The sequence below is a fragment of the Peromyscus leucopus genome, chromosome 2 (genome assembly GCF_004664715.2).
Source record: "Peromyscus leucopus breed LL Stock chromosome 2, UCI_PerLeu_2.1, whole genome shotgun sequence".
Classification (NCBI taxonomy): domain Eukaryota; kingdom Metazoa; phylum Chordata; class Mammalia; order Rodentia; family Cricetidae; genus Peromyscus; species Peromyscus leucopus.
In genome coordinates, this window is record NC_051064.1 from 36,315,918 (window position 1) to 36,340,975 (window position 25,058).

Here is a 25,058-nt window from a genome sequence, read left to right on the forward strand (position 1 = left end):
ATGCTAATATATCTATTTGTGTCTTTTTCATATGACATGGGAGTCATGACTGTTCAGGTGGTATTAAAGTTTATAATGGTCACTGAACTGTGATTTCACCAGTAATTGATAAAATATTGAATCTAAACCAAGAAAAATAATTGAACAGGAATTTCAGTGTTTAAAGATTTCTCAAACAACATTAAAATGAACCCACAATTCATATTTATTACAAGGTCAAACAAACAAATCCAGAAACATCTTTCACCATTGGCAGTTTTCTGATGTTTTCTGGTAATACTGCCAGACGTTCTTCACCAGCCAGTTTGTCCTCCTTCTGTAACTTATGTTAGCCCCTTCAGGATTTCTCACACTGTCCTCAGATGTCTACTGATCTGCCTACATCCACTTTCCTAATATTGCATCACACAAGGTCTGGAAACTGAATTTGAAAGGCTCCACCTACTTCAGGAAATGGGTTAGAGAAGTATGACAAATCTTTCCCTCTTCTCTTTCCAGTCTCCTTCTGCACCCCTGGAGTATAGCTGCAATTTCAAGAACACTTGGTCAGGGTGGCCTGCACCCAGAGGACACAACACAGTTACATCACTATATTTTAACTAACTGAGCTGATCAGCTATGCCGCTATATTAGTGTCATATTAGAAACAATTGTGTTCAATATTAAGTTAAATATTAGGATTATTCGAGAGTAATAGTTTTTGCTCTGGCAACCTACATTTGGCTCTTCGAATTTTGCCTTTCAAATAAGAAGTAATACTGAATTTCTATAGTCTTAATTTATATGAAAATCTATATTCCAGTTATATAAATTCAGATAGCAATTATAATTAAGGGAGTGAAAATAATAAATATGTATAAAGGATAAATAAGAGTATGAAGGGAAAATATACCCAGAGAAACTACTTTAAAATCAAATTCTAGGGAATATTTTAAGGGAAAAATAGAGTGGATTAAAATTATAGTTGATAGTGAAAATTGATGCCCCTGGAATAAAGTGGAGAAACTGAATATTTATAAAGTAATTACAAATAATTAATTTTATTTAAAAGACATCATTAGGAAGTTCTTACAGCATTATAATAGTCTCATAAGTAGCATAGGTGAATGGATCATTCTTGCAAAGTTAATCCACACCGCATAAGATGCATCTCTGGCACAAAATCTGTGAAATGCCATGGCTTTCCTGAAGCCTTCACAGCTTCTTTGTTTATTTTATCTTCTACTTCTAAAGTAAATATTTTCAAGTAAAATAAACAACCATTGTCTTCTTTTGTCTGGGTCTGTCGTGGGTTTGTTTTTAAGAATAGAGGTAAAATTTACTAGTGTTTCCAATTTGTCATCAAATCTGTACCTGGAGTGGAAAAAAAAGTCATGGCTTTTTACTGCCTGTGCTTTGGACTCTTACTCTGGAATAGTGTCAATATTAAACTTTAGTGTTTTCTTAAAAAGACAATTTAGTAAATGATGTAATCACCTGTTAAGCAAATATAAAGTATAAAAGAATATGCATCTACCCAATCAGCTCATAACACTGTGTTGTGCTCTTATTAAAATTTTATTGAATACATATACAGAAAACTAAATATTGAAAATTTCAATTTAAAAAAGAAACTATTGATTAGGGGCTTGGAATGGCTTATGGATAATAACACTTGCCATCTGTTGTGGTTTGAATATAAAATGTCCCACAAAGGCTCCTGTGTTTGAACACTTGTTCCCTGGCTGGCAGCATGGTTTAGGAAGATTGTGGAGACTTTAGGAGGTGGAGCTTTGGAGAAAGTATGTCAATGGAGGTGAACTTTGAGGTTTTCCAGCCCAATCCCACCTCCTGGTGGCTCTTGGCTTGTGAAAGCAATGTCAAGAGCTGATCTCACACTCCTACCACCATGCTTCCTCTGCCATAGGACTGTGTCTGTCTGGAAAGACTGCAAACCAGAATGAAGCCTTTCTTCCTTGATTTTGTTTTTTTTTTTTTTGGGGGGGAGTATTTTATAATCACAGAATCAGAAAGGAATTAGTACTCAGCCAAAGCTTGTGCCTCAGTTCCACCTCCCAAACCAGAATGGTAGAGGGAAAGAACCAATTCCTGCATATTGTCTCTAATCTCTGCACACATGCTATGACACAGGTAGTACACACACACACACACACACACACACACACACACACACACACACACACACCACACTACACAACACCACACCCACAATAAATGAATGTAGAAAGCTTTAAAAACAGATGTGGTTTATTTGTTCATATCTATCATATTAACTCAAGCAATTACCTTTACTGTTTTTGCTAGAAATAATTTATTTACTTTAATAGTCATAATTTTATAACTATTTGTGACTTATTTACCATACGACTTATTTCTGCTTACAGTAATTTACTTATTGGCGTATTGATTACTTCTGTGTGCAGATTCCCTTTTCACAGGGCCAAGTGCTCCTGTGGAGTTGGAGGATAGCCCGCAGGAGCAAGTTCCCCACTCCTGCAGTGTCGCTCTGGGGAAGCAAGTTCAGCCTTGGCCACAGATGCCCTTACCTGGTAAGGCATCTCACTGGTCCCAAATTTCTTATTCTTAGAAAAGAACAAAATGAGTAGAAAACACCTTGTTTAACAAGTCATCATTATTACTTTAAAATAAGTGAAATGTGTTTTATTTCTTGCAGCGATTTCTACTATCATTTTCATCTAACTTGACGGACATTTTGAACTTAAATGAATGATTTTCACACAGTTCATTGTACTTCTGAGGAGTAAAGCATAGAATCCAGGAATGTCTGTGGAATCCAAGCTGCAGACCTCTTTCAATTGTGCATTTATTTATCCTGCATATATATATATTCACATCCACAAAACACTTAAACAGCTCATGATGATTGAAAGAATCACTAACATATGTAAATTAGAACATTGCTTTTCCTATAGCAAATATCAATCAATCTTACCTAGTATTAGTTTTCATTATCATTTAAAATAATACAATTGTTAAAGAAAAATGAAATGAAAAACACTAAATGTGTAGATAAAATCTGAAGGTTTGACTAGATTTCTCAGCTGGTAAACAAAGAAGAACTATTACTACACTTTCTGATTTTATTAAATTCTACTTAGGGACAGGAATCTTACTTTGGAGGAATCATATTTGTGTCAAAATCTTTTATGATTTTAATTTTTTGTTTTTTTACAGGAAGAATTCAATATAAATTTACATGTATCATGCAAAATATTTAGGTAAAAATGATTTATCTTGAAATTGATACTTTAATACATTTTATTCTTGGGCATTTTGAAATGAAGGACACAAAAGAAATACATGACATATTGCTTAAACAGTCATTTCAAAATATAATTAATCCTTTATTTAATTTTCTTTTGAATAATAAACTCCCTCATAAATAAAAAAGTTGAAACTTCCTAATTCTTCTGCTATTTTGCCCTAGTAAGAATGAAACACTATTATGAAGTTCATCTGTATCTATTTAATATTTTAATAGTTTTATTGTCTGTAGCTATACGTAAATATTTCTATGCCACTTAAGTTGCACATTGTGGCAGATAAGAATTTTGCATTTGATCTTGAATAGAATGCCTTGACCTTTGCAATTTTCCTTTTAACTAGTGAGCTAATTTTAACAAGGAAAGCTTTTGATTTTTTTTTTTAATCTGTTCTTTTCTTGAGTCATTTTATAATTGTATTCCTACAGGGAACTATCTCTCAGAAGAGGTCAAGACCCTTGTGTCTGTTGAGAATTCCTTTTTTATGTACTTGGTGGTCATTGAGCTTCAAATCTTTTATTGTGGACTTATAAAGAATGTATACTTAGTATTTGTTGAGTTCAAGATAAATGCAATTTATTATATACTTTTGTAAATTTTCTCCAACACGTGGTCATACTTGATGCTGGTGCTCTTTGTTTTTATTGACCTTGTTACTTCCAATTGAATTATTTCATTCACACATGATTATTAGCCATCATGTCTGCATACCAAGTATTATGTAAACCTGATATTTCTGCTCTTTTATTTCAGATGTTACAGATAAATATATGATTATAAGTTATTGCACAATTTACCTCACTATATGTTCATCCATAGTGTAGGGAGAGGTCATAATACTATTTTTTTTGTATCTTACTCATGTGTGAGGAACATTCTGTATATAGTATTTTAGCCTATCATATTTAGCTAACAGCCTATCCACCTATTCTGAGTACCACTAATTCCATCAATGAGAACAGTTAGGTAGTTGAATGCTAGTTATCAAGCCATTATTCTCACCAGTGAAATCTCTCTTCTAACATTCATTGGGATAATGAAAAAAGTCCTTAGTGTTAATAGCAGTGGAAGGTAATTGGGTGAATTTTAGATGTCACTGCTGGTGCTTGTGTTCTACATCCAATACTTGAGTATGAATTTCTGATATAAATACTGACTATAGACCACTGGATGTATATTATAATGAAAACACCCATTTATACTGAACCATTATGTTGACATAATTTAATATCTATGATAAATTACAAATTTCAAAATAAATTTTATATTTTAAATCATTGATAGAATTTCAATGTGATCTTATTGAAGTTTCCTTTTTAAAAAGTAGACTCTTTTGGAATAGTTTTATTTTTATAGCAAAACTAGCAAAAAGGTACAGTTTCTTTGTATACCTTTCAAGTTTAGCCTTATTACCAAAATTGACAATGTGACACATTTATTTTAAAGCAGAGCCCACATTGATGCAGGAGTATCCTCAGTCCATAGTTTTTAATTTGGGGCTTATTTTTGGTGTTATGCATTCTATGGATTTGGAAATTGATATATAATATTTTAGCAAAAGAATATTTGATTGATGATGCTGGCTGATTTGTCCTTCTTTCCTTGTAATTTTTGGAGGATCTCTGATATATATTTTAAGGTTATTTGATTAGACATGGGTAAGTTATTTTTATATTAGCAACATGAATTGTTATTTTAAGTGATTTACAATGCTTTTTCTCCTTCTAATAATATGTTGGCTGTAGATGTAACCAACTGTCTTATTAAATAAGAAACACAGAACCAATGTAAAAGAGAAAGCCAAGAGCTCAGAGCTCAGAGCTAAAATCTCACCCTTCCTCCTGCGGTGGTCCTAGCTCTCTGAAGGAGAGCTACTTCCTGTGTGTATGTCTTTTCATAGTTTTTGTTCTGCCTTCTCATTGGTTGTAAACCCAAACACGTGACTGCCTCATCACTGCCTGTATGTACAGCCCCCCAGGTCTTAAAGGCGTATGTCTCCAATGCTGGCTGTATCCCTGAACACACAGAGATCTACCTAGCTCTTCTACCAAGTGCTGGGATTAAAGGCGTGTGCCACCACCGCCACACTCTTGCTATGGCTCTAATAGCTCTGACCCCTGGGCAACTTTATTTATTAACATACAATCAAAATCACATTTCAGTACAATTAGAATACCACTACAGTTGGCTTTAAATCCTGTATTACCCAATATTACTTATATAAAAGTAACATTATCTGGCCAGGGTATTCTCTTAACAGTTTTAAACTACTTTGTATGTATGTGTATGTCATGTATACACACACACACACACACACACTCACAAAACACATATACAATACATATAAGAACCTGTTTATTGTTTGTTAGTGTTTTGCTTTTTATTTTATTTATTTTTTTAAATTATACTTTTCCTGCATTTTATTGAAATATATTCTTTTCTCATACAAATATCCTGATTACAGTTTAGTAATTTGATTGTTATCACTTAGAAATCTGTTGTGTTTTGCTTTTTAAATCAAGGTCTTTACATATATTTTGATCAGTAATACAAGATTATTTTCAACACACTTTAGTTGTGGTTTTTGCTTGTACTGATTTTTATTTGTTTCTTTCCACATCCTTATCCTTCCTGATATCTTGATGGTAACAGTTTTCTCTCCTTCTGCCTTTAGTTTTCTTCAGCAATTATGCCAGTTACAGACCGCATTATCATTCACTAGCTTAGTGCTTCCTTAATTTCCCATCAAAATCACTACCGTCTATAAGTATTAATGATTTGGCCAGTCTCAAGGCTATCATTTATGTCCTTCAAGCATTTAAAACACAGGGTAGTTTCACAGCAGTGACACTCCTGCCATGTGGGGCTTGGTCAGCCTCTGTGTGGAAATGTGTCCTGTACAAACAGGATCACTGATCCTCATCTACTGCATGCTGTAGCATTTTCCTCAGCTGTGAAAGAAAACATTTCTCCAGACATTATCAAATGTTTTCTAGAAGGCAAAATTGTCGTAAAAGACCATCACCAATTAAGGAAATAAATAGAACTTACACAACTACTCCTTTGTTAATTTTTAATGATAAAAATACAAGGTAGAATTTGTAACCTGGCATTTTGTACATTTACATGTTTACATGTAAATGATGTACATGCATCATATACAATTGCCTCTTAATTAGCAACTAAAGAAACTAAAACCCAAGCATTTGTGTAATTCCTCAGAATTACATGTTATAAGAGTGTCTGGTCATCAATAATTTTCATATATTCTTGAAACTTTGATTAAGTAAAAAGAGGTGTAAGATGAAACGGGGCTTGTGCCTTTCCCTCCCTTTCCTAAGCGTGTCTGTCTGCAGTGACACAGACAGCACCTGGTGGCGAGCCAGATTCCCACCGTGAAACAATTGACTTGGCTTCACAGGAACAACATATAAACAGCAGTTTGTCAACAGGCTTCACATTAGTGGCAGAACATTTTTGGCAAAATAGAAGCATCCTTCTGGGCACCATGGCAAACACAGCCACTGGCTTTCATTTGGAACTCCTCTGTATAAAGCACAAAATTAATTTAAAAATTGTAAATGTGATACAAGCTTTCAGTAAGCTTTCTTTCATTTTTTTGTTTTAAGGAAGGGAAGTAGTATTATAGAATCCCTGCTAAACAAAACTTTATCGCTGAGTGATTATTCCTGATTAGTACAAACCTGTAAATTCCAAGTAATTGTAAATGTTTTTCCTTAAGTTAAACTAAAATTGTTGAAGATGCTTGAAAATGTAATTTGGAAAAATGTATTTTGGCTAAATGAATATCAAAATACAATAGCCTTCCCTGCTTTTAAATTAATATAGAAAAAAAGATAATTAACTTAGAAATAAATCTATGTATTAAATATAATTTTAAAAATAAAATATAGTGGCCAGGCAGTGGTGGCGCATGCCTTTAATCCCAGCACTTGGGAGGCAGAGCCAGGCGGATCTCTGAGTTCGAGGCCAGCCTGGGCTACCAAGTGAGTTCTAGGAAAGGCGCAAAACTACACAGAGAAACCCTGTCTCGAAAAACCAAAAAATAAATAAATAAATAAATAAATAAATAAATAAATAAATAAATAATATGTAGAGAATGTCTACAGTGATTAACAAAGAAGCAAGCTCAGAATTACTGTAAAATGATAACTGTAAATTGACTCTCTTAAACATCTGAGAAATCAAGATAATTTATTCCTAGGAAATCTTTCATTCATCACTAAAGCTGTTTAAAATGGGAAACATGAAAGCGTTTTGCTGGGTTGGAACTATAAACCCATAGAGTACACCAACCTGTAGCTAGCTGCACATTACTCCTGACCAACGTTTGGAGGACTCAGCTTATGCTTGTTACCCAACTAAAGGCAGAGTTGTCTAGAGAGTTCTGGAAAGCTTAATGAGTACTGAAAATTGACAGTGTTACAAGTAAGGCCCCAGGCAGAAATGGTGGTGCTACAGAAGCTACAAGACTCAAACCAAAAGAGAATTATTCAAAAATTATTTTACGATTTTGCTAGATTGTAAAGTATTGTTGGACCACACCAATATTTATAATTTTTTTTCTGACTCAATTGAATGTACCCTTTTCTTGAAAAAGTTTTTCATACCAATGGCATCTGTTATGGTTTGAATTTAAAATGTCCCCCAGTCTCATGTTTTGAAAACTGACCTCCAGAGGTGCTAACTTGTGCAGCTGTGAGGCAAGGGCCCAGCATTCGAAGACAAATTCTTGCTCCAGACAATGAGCTAGTAAAAGCAAGACCTCCTCTGAAAAAGCTCTGGCCCTGGTTCGACCTTGTATTTGGCTTCAGGTGCTGTTGTGAAATGAACAGCCTTTGCCATACCCTCTATCTGTTCCACACACCATACTAGACCAACAGCCTGTGGAACCATGAGGAAAGCAGACATGTCCTCTCCTGAGTTTCCATCAGGTATTATGGGCACAGTACTGCTAAAGTAACTAATAGTGCATCACTGTAACATGATCATATAGTCTGATTCCTTAGATGAGGATTCAATTTTCCTTAACATTCTTAGTGTCCAGTCTAGGCCAACATTTTTAGGTACAAACTGTATAAGCAGGATTAATCTCTCTCTAACCCAAGGTTGGTTAGAAACCAATAATTACATTACAAGAAATTACCTAGAGTGTCAATCTACCTAAATGTGAGTCTATGCTTAAAACAGGAAGAAGTCAAATGATATCAAATGTCAATTAATTGTATTAGAGAGGTCAGAAATTAAAAAGAAGACAAAGAAATAAGGCTATTAGAAGACTCATTATTGTTAAAAGATCCACATTACCTAGTGATCTGAATATTCAACATATACTCCATCATAATTTCAGCAACATTTTTCATAGAAATAAAAAATTATCAAATTCATATGATGTAAGAACATGCCCTGAATATTTAAAGCAACTTTGAAACAAAACAAAAACATAAACAAAGTTGAAGGTATCACAGTACCTGACAACAAAATGTATTTCAAAGCCATAATAATCAGAAAAGCATAATGTTGGTCTAGAAACAGTTATATAGACTAAGGAAGAGATAAAAGACCAGAAATAAATTCATATATTTGTAGTCATTTAGTTATTTTATAAAGATGTCATGAATATGCAATGGAGGGAAAGACTTTTAAAATGAATACGTAGAGGCGACTAGATGTCCACATGTTAACAAATAAACTAGATCCCTACCTCATAATTAATATAAAACTGAGGGCAGAGTTTTCACACTTAAGTAAATATATGACCCAAAACTTTAATATTACTGTAAGAGAAAACAAGAGATCTGTTATTGGTTTAAGAGACAATTTTTGAAGAGGAACTAAATAAACACAGGTAACAACAGCAAAAATCGACCAAAAGGACTAAAAAGTTTTTACATAGCTAAGGAAACAAAAATACAAAGACAGCTTGTGGAGTGGGAGAAAATATTTGAAAACCACACACCTAAAAGGGGTAAAATGCAAAATCCATAAGGCCGATAAGCAATGCAGGTTAGTAAGGGCTGACCTGACTACAAGCGGGGGAAGAATCACTTAGCTGTTTCTCAAAAGACATACAAATGAATACCAGGCAGTTTAGAAGTGGTTCCTATACATTTCTAATGAATAAGAAATATAAGTTAGAACCATATACTTCATATCTGTTAGAGCAATGACTGCAAAAAATATCTATTTGAAATGATGTGTAGAGGAGATTGTAGCTCACTATTTGCAAAATTTAATGGACACAGCCTTATGAAAAGCTCCTCAAAAAAACTGAATCAGCACTATTGTATAATTTAGCAATCCCCTAGAAAGGGTGTGGTGTCAGCATGGCACAGTGACATCAGCACAAAAATGTTCACTGTGGCACTATTCATAATAGCTGAGATTTAAAGTAATTTTTATCCAATAATAAATTATTAAAGATGATATAACATAATATATTGTTGTCATTATTATATTTTACCCACAATAAAATATTATATGTATAACATACATACAATGACATATCATTTTCCCGTAAAAATGAATAGTCACTTGTGACAACATTAATAAGCTTAGGGACATTAATTAAGTAAGATAAGTCAGACAGAAAAAGACAAATGTCACATGATCTCATTCATCAAGACATGGAATTTAACTTAAACACATAGAAGTTAAAAACAGGATATTGGCTACCAAGGCTCATCAGGGTAGAGTTGGACAGATGTTTATCAAATGGAACAAAATTTCCCTTAGAAGCAGTAAGTTCAAGAGATTTATTACCCAACAGGGTACATATAGTTCATTGTAATTTGTTCTTGAAAATTTCCAAGACAGTAGTTTTTACATATTCTCATTTAGGACAAAATGGCAAACATAAACAATATATTCATGTATTGATTCAGTGTATGATCCTAAAAAGCACATTTCAGAACATGTACTTGATATAAATATTAGCATTATTGTTATCATTATTTTACCATTACATTAGTCAACTAAAAATAAACTCATTGAGGCACTTAGTATTTGTTATTAAAATTTTTTGCATTATGATTGTAATTTATGTATATTCATTTAGGAAATATACTATGAAAAGTGAGAGGAAACCAGAGATATGTAGAACTCATGCCAAGTTTGGGGGACTACATAGTCTTCTAGTGTGAATCAGCTCATAATAGGTTAGATAAGAAAGGAACAAAAGGTGGGTGAAATAAATGAGGGTGTGAAGGCTTTCTCTCTCACATAAAGAAACTGAGTCTCATTTTGTGAACATGGGAGACTACTAAAGGATTCAAAAGGAAATAAAACCAACTAACTAACTAACTAAATACATGAATAAACAGACAAATAAAATACACATCTTAGGCAGCATTGGCATTGGTAAAATTAATTAAAGACCTGCTACAATTTTATTGTAAAACAAATAAAAAGTAAATAGATTAGAGGAATGTCCATGAAATATTAATATAACCATGGAACACTGGAAAGAAAATCAATCTAATAATTGACCACAGAGAAACATCAAGTCCAACCAAGGAGCAGGATTTGTAAAAGCTAGAAGTTTTTGCTCTTGATACTATGACTGCAGATATTTCTTAAAATTTAAAAATGAAAGTAGAAGGAAACTATCATACAATATGTAAATTATAAAAAATATTACTTAGATAGGATGATTGTCCTACCTGAAGGACCTCATATTTTGTTTTTAATAATTTTGGCAATCTGGTGTTTCTATGTTTGTGCTTCAAGGAGTTGTAATGACATCTGGCTAGCTGGATCCTACCTACTGCATCTGCTATTCAGGTAAGATATTGTACCCATCTTTAAGAAAAAGGAACTGTGAACTATTTATTATCCATCTCTGTGTCTACATTTACATAAAAATATAATAGTATCTTATCATGCTCAGAAACAGAAGTCTATCCTTATGTGGGTTTAGAAATTAATATATCTGAAATTCCCCTTTGTATGCCCCTGATAACCTAAACAGATGTTTAAATCTTATTTTCCATAATTAACCCATTTACTTTCCTTTGTTTTTGATTCTTTCTTATTAATGATTCCTTTGTGCAGCTTATTTTTCCACTAACTCTACTCATTGGCAGGGTCCACAGGATAATCTTTGTCTTTGAAAAATGAAGCAACATTACCAAACAATGAAAATAATTCGATTGATTTTCTATAGTCAGGTTTTCAAAATACTTCAAAGTCATATTACATGCTTTTAATCAATTCAGTGAAAGGTTAATATTTTGAAATACAAAAGCTATACATACATATCAGCTATTATTTTGAATAATAGATTATTATTTCAAACAAAATGCAATTTGAAGTGGTAGCAATGGCTAGGTTATATGCCTTTTTAAAAGAAATACATTTAGGAATTATAAAACCAAAACATTTAAAAACAAGATTTTAAATGGTTTGAGAAAATGAGAAAAGACAAATCTGTGTATTCAAGCACCAATTTCACTTAAGCACATAGAGTTTTTGAATGAGGACATTCCATAATAGTTTTCCTATGTGAATTGAAAATGCACTGACTGGCACTGATGGCATTATTTTGAAATAGTACTTAGCAGGTGACTTAATTTGACAATAAGATATAAAAAAGTAATCAAGGTATTGTCCCTGGAGAAAGCATTATGCATTATTTTGGCTGGTTTACTACACTTATACATTCAAAAATACATGTATTATGAACTCATGATATTTGATTTTAAAAATGTCTGTGAGCAGACTGCTGTCAGTCAATGGAAAGAAGTGGGAATGAGGAAGTGAATAAATCAGGTACCAACTCCTCACAATGAAAAGTATATAGGAAGTAAGTGCTGAAAACAAGGTAAAAGAAGAAACCCACCAAAAGAACCCTTATGTATATTCCTTATAATATTGTGGCTACTTAAATTTTAACAGAAAAAAGTGTATAACTTTCTACTAAAATTATCACCTTCATCTTGCTATGTATGATACTGGAAATTTTAGATATTTATAATTCCCACAGAAAATATCTTGCATTTAAAAACATTCTAATGCATATAATTAAATAAGATATGCCAACCAGCAAATCTTCAATTACCACCATCTCCATTTGCTTGATGTGTTATATTAAAAATCTAATAATGATTCCTTTACCTAAATACACATATATACATGTTGACTAGAAGTAATTAAACAAGCCAAACAATAATTGCCTCAGAGAAAATAAAAAATAGTACTCATTCAATATTATATATTCAAAACATTAAGGTACGAACAAAGGAAAAGATTAATTCTTTTGGTGGATAACCATCTACCACAGTTAAGACTTTTTAATCAACAATATTTCCCAAACATTAAATCTTTTTGCTAGTGTTTGCAATGATTGCAGCCCTAACATATTGCGAACCCATTTTTTTCTGTGATGTAATCTTAAGTTAGCTTATTAGCTTTAGAAATATCAAAGCTTGCTTATTTTTTAAAGTCTAACATAATGCTAATGTTAGAAAAAAATATGTGGTGGGATATTTGTACACTGTGTAAAAATGTATCACTGTGATTGGTGTAGTAAAAAGCTGAATGGCCAATAGCTAGGGTGAGATTAGGTGGGACTTACAAAACAGAGAGAACTCAGAGAAGAAGAAAACCAGAGATGTGGGGAGACACAGAAGAAGCAGGATGGGTGGTACATGACTGTAGCTGGAGTTTTCTCCAGTCTTGCCTGGCCCACAGTGAGGACAAATCTCTTTCACCCACTGGTCCCACTGCTTCTCAGACCCAACTGAGTAAACACACAGAGACTTGTATTACTTACAAACTGTATGGCCGTGGCAGGCTTCTTGTTATCTAGTTCTTCTATCTTAAATTAACCCATTTCTATTAATCTATAAGTTGCCACATGGCTCGTGGCTAACCGGTACTTACATCCTGCTCCTTATCACAGTGGCTGGCAGTATCTCTCTGCCTCAGCCTTCCTTTTCCCAGCATTCTCTTCTCTGTTTGTTCCACCTATACTTCCTGCCTGGCTACTGGCCAATTAGCATTTTATTTATCAATCAATCATAACAACACATTTTTACAGCACACAGAACATTCAACAGCACATGACAGAACTTAGATTAATAGAAATGGGTTAATTTAAGTTACTAGAGCTACTTAAAAACAAGTCTAAGCTAAGACCAAGCTTCCATAATTAATAAGACTCTCTGTTGTCATTTGGGAGCTGGCTAGAGGGACAGAGAAAGTCTTATTACAAAAACGTACATCTTACACTAGATACAATTGTCCCCCTGTGGAGAATTTGGTGAGATGTATAGACAAAAGTGGATCTATCGAGAAATGACATGTGAATTTTTAAAGATTAAAGCCTTTTAAACATTGATAATTATCAAAGTATTTGACAGTTAAAATACATTTTACATGTCATGACGGTGACAAAATAAACATAGATTTGTCTGAAGTAATTTAGATCTTATCCCATATATATTGAAATATTACATGTGGAATAATATTTATAACTTTCACCCTTAACTGACCCATTAAAAATCTTCCTCCTCAATTTCATGCCTCAGTGTGATCCCTATCAAAACACTTAGCTGGAAGGTAGAGCATTTCTGAATGACCTTAAACCTACTAAAATTGTATCCTATCTGGTTTTCAAAGGTGTTTAATCAATTTGTATGCTCTAAAATTTCCATCTGCCTTTGTATCACTTCCTGTGATATCAGTCTACTGTGTTACTCAGTGTAGCAATAACTTTATATAATGTGATACCATGCATTACAATGCATAGCTTTTAAACTTCATTTTCTGGGCTGGAGAGGGATTGATTGAATCTCACATATTCCCTACACCATGGAAACATGACATGGGTTGAATACTACTAAATAAAGTTTATCCACCTGTTTGTACGTGTTTCAGTGTAAGGATTGCATTCTTGTCTTTCCAGCTAGCCACACTTATTTGTTAAGTGGTTATATTTTTAATCTAAATTTATAAAGAAGTTAGATAAATTAAAGCAATAAGAAATAAGTGACTGAAATTTTCCATCATTTCTGCCCAAACTTCATATTTAGGAGTTGTCAAGTTGCAGTGTAAGTACTGAATATCACTGTCTACCAGTGGGTTTCATTGGTACACTTCCTTAAGAAGTTAACCCAGGGAAGGAAACATTTCTGTCTGGGAGCTGGTAAGCAAAGGATAGTGAGTTCTATATGCAAGAAGAGTCAGAATCATCACACTGGACCTGAGTCTGTAAATGATGGCTTATGAATCAAATATAGCTACTTTATGTGTTTATAAATAAAAGTATCAGACACAGTTACACATATTCTATTTTATTGTTTTTGATTGCTATCAGGTCATGAAGGCAAATGCAGTAGCCACTACAAATACTATATATATATGTGTGTGTGTGTGTGTGTGTGTGTGTGTGTGTGTATGTATATGTATGTATATACATATACATACACATACATACATGGCTCCCATGTACAATATATTACTATCTGGCCCTTTTAATAAAAATATGTCTAGTCTATTCCAGATTGTTCCTTAACTATGTACTATACTAAAATAGACAACATCATAATTCTCAGCAAGGATGCAATAATTTGAAAAAGAAAAATTATTCTGAAAAAATACTAAATATGCTAAGTTCTTTTATAATTTCTAGAACACATAAACATATTTCACATCTGAAGAGTTTTTTTTTTTTTCTCAATCAGACATAACATTGTATTGTTCTTTATCTGGAAAATAAGTATTTTTATTAAAATGAGCATGTAAATCTCTCTTCTACTATTAAGGAATGCAGTGTACCTATGCTGCTATAGTAATATAATGTAATATGACTTCAGGAAATAATCTCTTTCTAAAGATAGTTGACCAGACCCGTGGGCTCATATGAACTCACTGTAAGTAGTGAAACATGTACTTCTAGTCCTGTCAAGAAAGTCTTGGAGCTAAAACATCAATGAAGAGTGAATTTCACTTGAAAAAGAATCAGACTGTCTGGCATACTCCATGGTTCTCCAGAGAGGACTCCAGTTAACGACTGTGACTTAGATTCTGTAAGATAATCTGAAGTCATATTATATTATATTACTATAGCAGCATAGGTACACTGCATTCCTTAATAGTAGAACAGAAATCTACATGCTCATTTATATTCTTGACTTATTATTAAAAAGTTTTGTAGATTATGGAATGATACGAGGTTGAGGAATATATCAGCCCATCAATGGGCAGTCATGAGTGATTAAGATAAGAGTCATCTACAAGGAGGTCTACAGTTACAGTCCCACTAATGAATAATCATCAATAGATCTCGTTTTCAGAAAGGGCTTTTATCAGTGGTTATGGAGGGGTGGTCAGCATGCTGGAATCCTACATGATCTGATATATAATTGGACTATGTTTTATTTGTTTTGTTTTGTTTTTTGAGACAAGATTTCTCTGTATAACCCTGGCTGTTTGTGAATTCACCCTGTAGATTACAGTGGCCTCAAACTCACAGAGATCTGCCTATCTCTGCCTCTAGAGTACTGGGATTAAATATGTGTGTCACCACTACCTGGGTTGGACTGTGTTTTGTAAAGTATATTATTTGGTAAAAATGTTTTAAATGGTTTAAATGTCTTTTGAGGAAGGAGATGTACTCACTGATGCCAGAACCTGGAATCACCCAGAAATCAGCTTGGTCCCCATTTTGATGGCACTCATGCTTTCTGTACATATATTAAGGTGGCAAGAGATATCAGTAAATACTTGACACCATCCACAGTTACTACTGACCCCAAATACCCGTGATTTCTGCTTCAGGCTTCACCATTGTTTTAGATAACCTTGTAGTTTTAATAGTTACAAGATACAGAATTTATTGGCTAGCTGATGAATAGGTTATCTAAATTGAAAGGAAGACTGAACTCCTCATGTACTCACAAAAACTGTCATTGTCTGCATACTTACATGGTGAGTCCAGCAGTTTTTTATTGTGGAATGAACAGAACCTGTGGGAAAGTTCAGTCATTAAACTTGAATGTTCATATGAGACCTTTTTGTTTTGTTTTGTTTTGTTTTGTTTTGTTTTTTTGAGACAGGGTTTCTCTGTGTAGCTTTGCCCCTTTCCTGGATCTCCTTCTGTAGACCTGTCTGGCCTTGAACTCAAAAAGATCCGCCTGCCTCTGCCTCCTGAGTGCTGGGATTAAAGGCTTGTGCCACCACCGCCCAGTTTCATATGAGACCTTTGAAGACACTAATTATCAGCTGGACATGCAGACAAAGAGGGGCAGAGTTTCTGTATGAAAGCTTCTTTGCTTTCTCTCATCTCAGTTGAGATATTACAGGTAAAGAACTAGGTGTGTGACGTAGGATGGCAAACATTGAAGTTCAGAGACTGATACCCTGTGTCATTTTTTTTCAAATTTAAATGACATATTTTAGAAAAGTATCTTTTGAATGTCCTGCCAAATGTATACAAGGTATTATGTGAAAAAAAGGAATCATCATTAAATAATACTAATTGTTTTTAATAAAATCCAATCTTAACTTTTAAATTTTAACAAAATTGCTGAGTCGTTTCCTACCTTTCCATGTTCCAATTGTTTTCCCAGTAAGATTTTTATGAGACAATAAATTTAATTCCTCTTCTTACCTTTAATGTCCTAACTGATCTCAGGGTCTTACATATTGTTGGCAGTTTCTATCCCCACTTAAATTTAATCTATCTTTTAAACTGAAAAGAACGTTAACACTGCAAGATGCTTCTAATTATTGTTAAATAGTGCTAAATCTTTCGTGATAAGGTTGCCTCATATAACCTTACTGGCATGGCTCTTGTGACTTGACTAATTCCAGTCTAAGTTCTAAATTATGTTGTTATTATAATATCAAGTTGGATTTGTAACATAAATTACAGAAGGTGTGAGAGAAAGCTGTTAATATTCTGATCAACCCCTTGGAAACCAGTTAGTATTCTGACCCGCCCCTTGGCGCCCCTTGGCGCCACCCTGCGTCCTGGTGTAAAAGCCTCCTTTTGGGGAAAACCTCCTCCCCTTCTCTCTCTTCCACTCTCTTTCTTTCCTGCCAAAAGGTGCACACATATGTAGCAAGAATCTTGAAAGGTCTTATTAATAAAAACAAACCTGGAGCCAGGTATTGGAGTGAATGCTGGAAGATCAAAGAAGCAGTATAAGCCACAGCTACCTCACCTCGCCAGTTACTCAGCTGATTCTGTTTCCTTAGACTGGAAGCCTCTGAGTCCTCATCCAGAATGAATCTCAGCTGAACTACTGCTCAAAAGCCTAAAAGCTTAACCAGCTATAGCTCCTCATCCTCATGCCTTAAATACCTTTCTGCCTCCTGCCATTACTTCCTGGGATTAAAGGTGTGAGTCACCATGCTTGGCTGTTTCCAGTGTGGCCTTGAACTCATAGAGATCCAGGCAGACCTCTGCTTTTGGAATGCTAGGATTAAAGGCATGTGCTACCACGATTTCCTGGCCTCTATATCTAGTGGCTGTTCTGTTATCTGACCCCAGATAAGTTTATTTGGGGGCACAATATTTTGGGGAACACAATACCACCACATACATATCTGCTTTTCTTCTCTTCTGTTCCTCTCTCTCCTTTTTGTCTTTCTGTCTCTTTATATTATAATAAATTCTTTCTGTGTGGATACAGCACCCAGACTGTGAATGACTGTTCACTGCCTCCGCCACCATGCTTGCATGGTGTGTCTCCCCCTCCACCTGCCGTTGCCTCTGCCCAGCATGCCAGCAGGTTTCCCTGCACAAGTGGGACACCCTGGTCAGCTGGGGCCCACTGTGTGCATATATGATAACAAAACCTCCATAGCATCCACTATAGTCCTAGCAGGGGTATGCTCATTCTGTCTAACAGGGTATTGTGAAAAGTTTAAGAAAATGATTCCTAAGAAATTCTGTATGGAAGATCTGAGAGGAGCTCAGGGAGGAGAAACTGGATCAGAACATATTGCATAATAATCCTTTGCAAAAAAAAAAAAAAGTTTAAAAAGGAAAGTGTGGACAAACCTAAATAAAGCCAGAAATAGGAGATCAAGTGGCCTCAGAATAATGAAGAAGGAGACGTTGCCATTTCTGTCCCAAAGGACAAGCAGAATAATTATCAGACTTTTGAAGAGAGTCACAGAGAACTTTTGGAAGAGAATGCATTTACTGGACAACTCAAGACTTGACCTAGAAAGTGCCATGAAGTTAGACTCCAACCTCCATTAACTTATATTCCAATCATTTCCTTGTACCCACTATCAGTTGAAACCAATCTGAGGCCAGAGAGTAAAAATGTAAAAATGTGAGCTGCTGGAGGCACAGAACTGAGTGTATCTGACATGGAAAATATAAGTTATAAAAAAATAGACACTTTGCCGGGCTGTGGTGGCGCACGCCTTTAATATCAGACAGAGACAGGAGACAGAGCCAGGCGGATCTCTGTGAGTTCGAGGCCAGCCTGGTCTACCAAGTGAGTTCCAGGAAAGGCGCAAAGCTACACAGAGAAACCCTGTCTCAAAAAAAAAAAGAAAAGAAAAGAAAAGAAAACGCCTCCATAAGATCTGGCTGCAGGTAAATATATAGAGCATTTTCTTCACTAATGATTGATTTGGGAAAGCCCAGACAATTGTGAGTGGTGCCATTCCTTAACTGTTGGTCTTGGGTTCTATCATAAAGCAGGCTGTAAAAGCCAGTGGGAACAATTCAGTAAGCAGCAGTCCTCCAAGGCCCCTGCATCACCTCCTGCCTCCAGGTTCCTGCATTGTTCAAGCTTTTATCCTAACTTCCATCTGTGCTGTAGAAACTTAAAACAAGTAAATCCTTTCCTCCTCAAGTTGCTTTGGTCATAACTTTTTCTTTTGTTTTTCTCTCACACATTACATCTGCCCCACTGATTCCCTCCCCTCCACTCCTCCCAGGACCTTCTCCTACCCTCTTCTCCCCCAGATCCACTCCTCTGTTTCTCTTTTTAATAAAACCATGCTTCCCATGGATATTTTCTAAACTTGTCCTAACAAGTTACAATAAGACTAGGCACAAACCCTCATATCAAGGCTGGATGAGGCAACCCAATAGGTCCTAAGCACAGGCAAAAGAATCAGAGACACCCCTTCTTCCACTCTTGGGAGTCCCACAATAACACCAAGCTACACAAACCATAAGGTCCATGTAGGGCCCATTTTTCTCATTTCAGACTCTGTAAGTTCCTATGAGTCCTGCTTTGTTGATTCTGTAATCCATGTTCTCAGGTATCCTCTTCCCCTCTGGCTCGTACAATACTTCCTTTACCTTTCCTGGAGGGTTCTCCTGCCTCCATCTAGTGTTTGGCTGTGTAGCTCTCTGCATCTTTTCCCATCAGTTTCTGGGTGATGCCTCTCTGATGACAATTGGGCAAGACACTGATCTATGAGTATAACAGAATCCTATTAGGAATTACTCATTGACTATCTATCTATCTATCTATCTATCTATCTATCTATCTATCTATCTATCTATCTATCTATCTATCGCCAGTCATGTTTGATTCTATCCTGGGTCTCTGAGCTGTCTTTCCTCTGGTTCCTGATCATTCAGATAGTGTCAGGAATGGGCTCTGCCTTGTGGTGTAGGCCTCAAGTTGGACTAATTATTGATTGGCCACTTCCACAAGTTCTGTGCCACCATTACTCTAGAACATCTTACACACACGACAGATTATAGATTGAAGATTTTGTGGCTGGGTTGATGTTCTAGTCGGAATGCTAGGATCCTTGCCTGGTTATAGAAGATGGCTAATTCAGGCTCATTTCTCCATGCCTGGTGGGAATGCAAACTTGTATAGACACTATGGAAATCAATATGGCAGTTCCTCAAAAAATTGGGAATAAATGTACCTCAAGATCCAGCTATACCACTCTTGAGCATATGCCCAAAGGATACTCTGTCTTGCCACAAGGACACTTGCTCAACCATGTTAATTTTAGTTTTATTCATAATAAACAGAAACTGGAAACCACCTAGATGCCCCTCAACTGAAGAATGGATAAACACAACGTGGTACAAAAAACAATGGAGAATTACTCAGCTGTTAAAATAAATAACATCATGAAATGTGCAGGCAAATATGGATGGAACTAGAAAAGATCATCCTGAATAAGATAACCCAGACCCCAAAAGATAAACATGTTTAGTACTCACATATAAGCAGCAATTAGCTATTAAGTAAAGGATAATCATGCTACAATTCATAGCCCAGGAATAAGTAACAAGGAGGGTTTGGGCGGTGGGTGACACATGGATCTCCTTGGGAAGGAGAAATAGAATAGATTTTGCAGGAGGACTGAAAGCAGGTGGGGATGGGAACAGGCAGGCTCAGGCAAGGAAGGGAGGGACAGAAGGAAAGAGTTCTGGGAGAGACACTGGAATTGGGGTGGATTTTGGAGTGGTGTAGAAACCCAGTACAATGGAAACTCCCCAGAATCTAAGAAAGTAACCCTAGCAAAGTTTCCCAGTAATGAGGAATACAGAGCCCAAACTGGCCATTTTCTATACTCACACAAAGCTCCTAATAATGGTCATGATTTTTTAATATAGCAATACTAACTCTAACCAGGACACTTAGAATTCTGTATCTTTTCAAACAGGTATTTGGAAACCATAGTAATAATGCTGTTTAATTAGAAAAACAATCAATTTAGGAAATAATCATACATTAAAGGCTTAATTTTAAAAATCGGTCACCTTTGGTTACAAATTTCTTCACTTGTGTAAATAGCATATCTGTACTAGATTTTGCTATATGTACAATTCAAAAATACCATCATTACTTAGTTAATTTTTTATATGTAATGCTCTTTATATATGAGTATTTATTATAGTAATATAACAAAATTTAGTATGGTCACTATAATTTGAAAAATCTACTAGTGGGAAAGTTGATATCAGCTACCCACTCAATACCTAATTTAAAAATGTATGGGAACTGGGACCTGCTAGATGACTTATTTGGTAAAGGTACCCACCTACCAGCAAAACTGATTTGATCATCTGATTCTTTGTGATTACCTATGACCTTCACAGGCATGCCATGGCACATGTACCCACACACACATACACCCTCCATACACATAAGCATACCATAGTATAAGTATACACACAGAGACAGACACACACACACATACTCACACACTAAATCATGTTATAGCACACCTCCACACAAAGCATGCTTTTACACATGTGCTTCCACAATCATGCCACACACACCCATAAACATACTATAGCATAAGCATCCAAACATACACACACACACACACACACACCACGGTACACAACTGCACACATACGCATACAAGCATGCCATGGTACATGCATGAGCATGAGTGTGCACATGCACAGTCATATAAAAATTTTAGAAAATTAAGTTCTTAAAAAATTCTATGGAATAAATGCATAAAATATATTTAATTACAAAAGTTAAAATTTAATGCGAAATTTCACAATTTTGTTTCAAAATTCCAATTCCAACTGCATATAAGTTCATTTAGTTCTATGGACTTTGGATCCGATTAATTTTGATGTGTTTTGTCTTTATGTATTTGCAAGTTTTTAAATAATAAAGTTTATTTTACAGTGTATGAAAACTGCTAGGCTCCTTAGATGCTTTCAAACACTACTTGTTTGTCAAAGCTCACTGAGGTTCATCCCCTTCCCTCTGTGTAACCTATCCTGGTTCACAGTGCATCCAACCCTTTTGATTCAAAATTCCTCTGTAACATAGTCTACCAAAATGTTCCCTATTTACTAATTATTTTGAGTGTTTATTTAATTCTTGAGGTGAAAACAAACAGGAATCTGCTTGAGGTCAGGTCATTTCTCTCTGTGGATCAGGAACTAGTAACCATAGCAATTAATCCTTTGTGTTCCATAGCCTGATATGTTCTGAACTCTGTGTAACAGGAACAGAAGAAAAAATAGTGTTCTGTACAAATTATTGCCAGGTAATAAAAAATGGAGCTAAAATTAAACCAATCAAAAATCATAATTTCATATAAAAGAAATAAATTCTCTCTACATCTTTCATTTTATTAATTATCATATATGACAAAATTTAAAGAGAATTCATGTCTTTTAACTTACAAATAAACTGAAATACAAAGTGTAGTGTATGTATGTAGAAATTTTAAAATGATAAGATATGTAAAACTTAATTTCATTGTACAAAAGCTAAAATCATTTTCCTATATAAAAATAAATACTACCATACAAATTACTTTCCTTTTTAAAGACAATTTTAGTAAGTTAATGGACAGCTAATGTACATGGCTTTTATTCATTTTCTTTATAGTTTTTTATAAGACATTTCTGGTTGTATATTACATTTCTGGTTGTATATTTTCATATATGTTTATTTCTAAATTCAACACATTCCTTTCTTATTTCAGTGACAATGGAACAGTATACATTGTGTTTCATATTGTAGTTTTTTTCAACATTTTAGCATAGAGTTTAAGTATGAGAGTGAGGAGGACTCCTGGTTCCCCAACTGTTTGAAGCTCCTGACACTTCCCAGCTGCACCTAGACTGGCATTTTGCTTCTACAGACTAATAACCTAAGGGCATTTCAGATCTCACTCAAGTTTAAGGAGGCAATTGTATTCTACTCATGGTGATATTCATAGTTTTAACTTAAATTTTAAAAGGGTGACTTATTCATTTTTAATTCTTTGAGAAAATATTGTAGGATCTTCTTCCTGATTGAAAAAGTTACTTGTTCAAAATTTTCTATTGGTGCAGTTTATGAAAACAAATAGGATACAGGTACGTAGAGAAATTTAAACACAAATATTCATTTAGTATTAAGTAACCTACTCTATTCTCACTAGTCTTTATTAGTTATTAATCATGGATTAATCTAATCTTGCCATCATACCAAAGTTCAATAACATAAATAAATAAACAAATAAAAAAATAAAACTCAAGTGCATTGGAGAAATCTCATTTATCTTTTCAATTCTCCCTGCTTTTTTCCCCTCTTCTTACCTACAAGAATTATAGAAAAATTCATATCACAGTGTGGTGCCGTGATATGTATAAAAACCCTTGACAGGCATTTCCCCTCAGCAGTCTTCCTGCTGGCCAGCTTCTAAGTCTCTTTGACCCCCTTCTCCTCAGGTAGCTGCTTGCTAGATGTTTACTGATTAATTTGCATCAAACGTTCTCCTAGCAACCAACACTAGGATGGGATTAGGTATTTTTGTAAAAGACTGTTTTCTGTAAAAACCGCTTATACTTTCTAAACACCATAAACACAATTTAATCAAAGCTATATGATATGACTTCCTCACAAGTTTAAAACAGAGTTTACTCAATTGCCTTTTTCTTCTTGTTGGTTTTACATGGAGAAAACCCATCTCTTTTTTTCTATTTAAAAATTTGCATTTGGGGACAACTATCTATTTGATGACAATACAGGAATATATTTTACATATTTTGAATAAATCCACAGTGGATCCATGTTCTCAATAGTCTTGGTGCAAAGCAGGAAATAAATATATCTGGGTTCTAATGGTCAGTTCAATCATAAATAGAAGGCAGGAAACTTCCCCAGAAAACATGTTATTAATTTTCATTTCCTGAACAAAATAATTCAAAACCCAAGTTTCAGTGAAGATTTACTTTACTGAAAAGCTTATATTTTCACTGGATTTCTCAAAAAAAATATTGCTTTGTTACAAATTGTGCTCTAAACCTCAGTAACAATGTATAGTATGAAAAAAATAAGTGATAGACAGAGCAAAGCAGAAGGAAAATATATAAATAAGTATCTCTAATGATCACACAAACTGTCCAGCAGTAAATGGTAACTGTCTTCGCAGTCCCTTGAAACAAGATGAAGGAATATATTGTATTATGCCCCATTAAGATTTTAATCTTGCAGGGAACAATAATAGCAGGCAAGAAAGTTAAGATATTTTAGTAAGATCAATAACAGTTATTAAGTTTTCAAGTTATTAAGTTTAAAAGTGATAATGTTGAGGCAGCAAACCATTTTACAATTTCAAAAATAATCTCAGATTCAAAAATAAAAACCTATAGTTTAATCATTTGGTGACGTTAATAGACTTTCCCCCAAACGAAAAGATAAAGTAGAAGTTTTTTCAAATAAAAATTCATTAGCAATTCCACTAGGCTGCTTCTCATACCTTGAATCCAAGAAGACTCATTTTGATAAGTCCCCTTTTCCACTACAGTTTACTGTTTTCTATGGGAAGGTTCTAAATCTCATATGTGCTTTAAGCAGTCTTAAATTTAGATACTACTACTTCAAGTTTCAAGAAGCTTAACTTGTTTCAAGAAACAAGAAGTTTCACTGAAACTTGACAATGTATTGGAAATCTAAATCTCTTACCATATTGATAGATGACAGTGATCTGGACATGGTGGTGTAGGCTTGTAATCTCAGCCACTCAGGATGCTGAAGCAGAAGGATCACCACCAAGACTCTGACTGAAAATAAAAAGTAGAAAGTGGGCCAGGGATGTAGCTCAGTGGTAGAGTACCTGCTTATCATGTACAAATCCATAGTTAGATCTAACTTCCAGTAATGTAAAAATAAAAATAACAAAGATAGACAATGGCAAAGCAAACAATCTTCATTTGATAGAGACCTGGAGACCAATATTTACTGAACATCTGCTCAATGCTACGAGTCTGACAAACTTTTTAATAGAACAGGTTCAAAAATCCTTCCCACAATTAAGATAGGAATTATCATTTTTATGACTGAC

The 25,058-nt window shown here is 34.6% G+C and overlaps 1 long non-coding RNA gene across 1 annotated transcript in view; it reads right to left on the reverse strand.

The window, feature by feature from the left end:
• The window catches only part of LOC114699080, a 114,934-nt gene extending 90,161 nt beyond the window's left edge, over positions 1-24,773 (reverse strand). Inside the window, exon 1 of the long non-coding RNA XR_003735461.2 lies at positions 24,680-24,773. This is a non-coding gene — a long non-coding RNA (uncharacterized LOC114699080). The remainder of the gene's footprint in view (positions 1-24,679) is intronic.
• Positions 24,774-25,058: the final 285 nt, after the last annotated feature.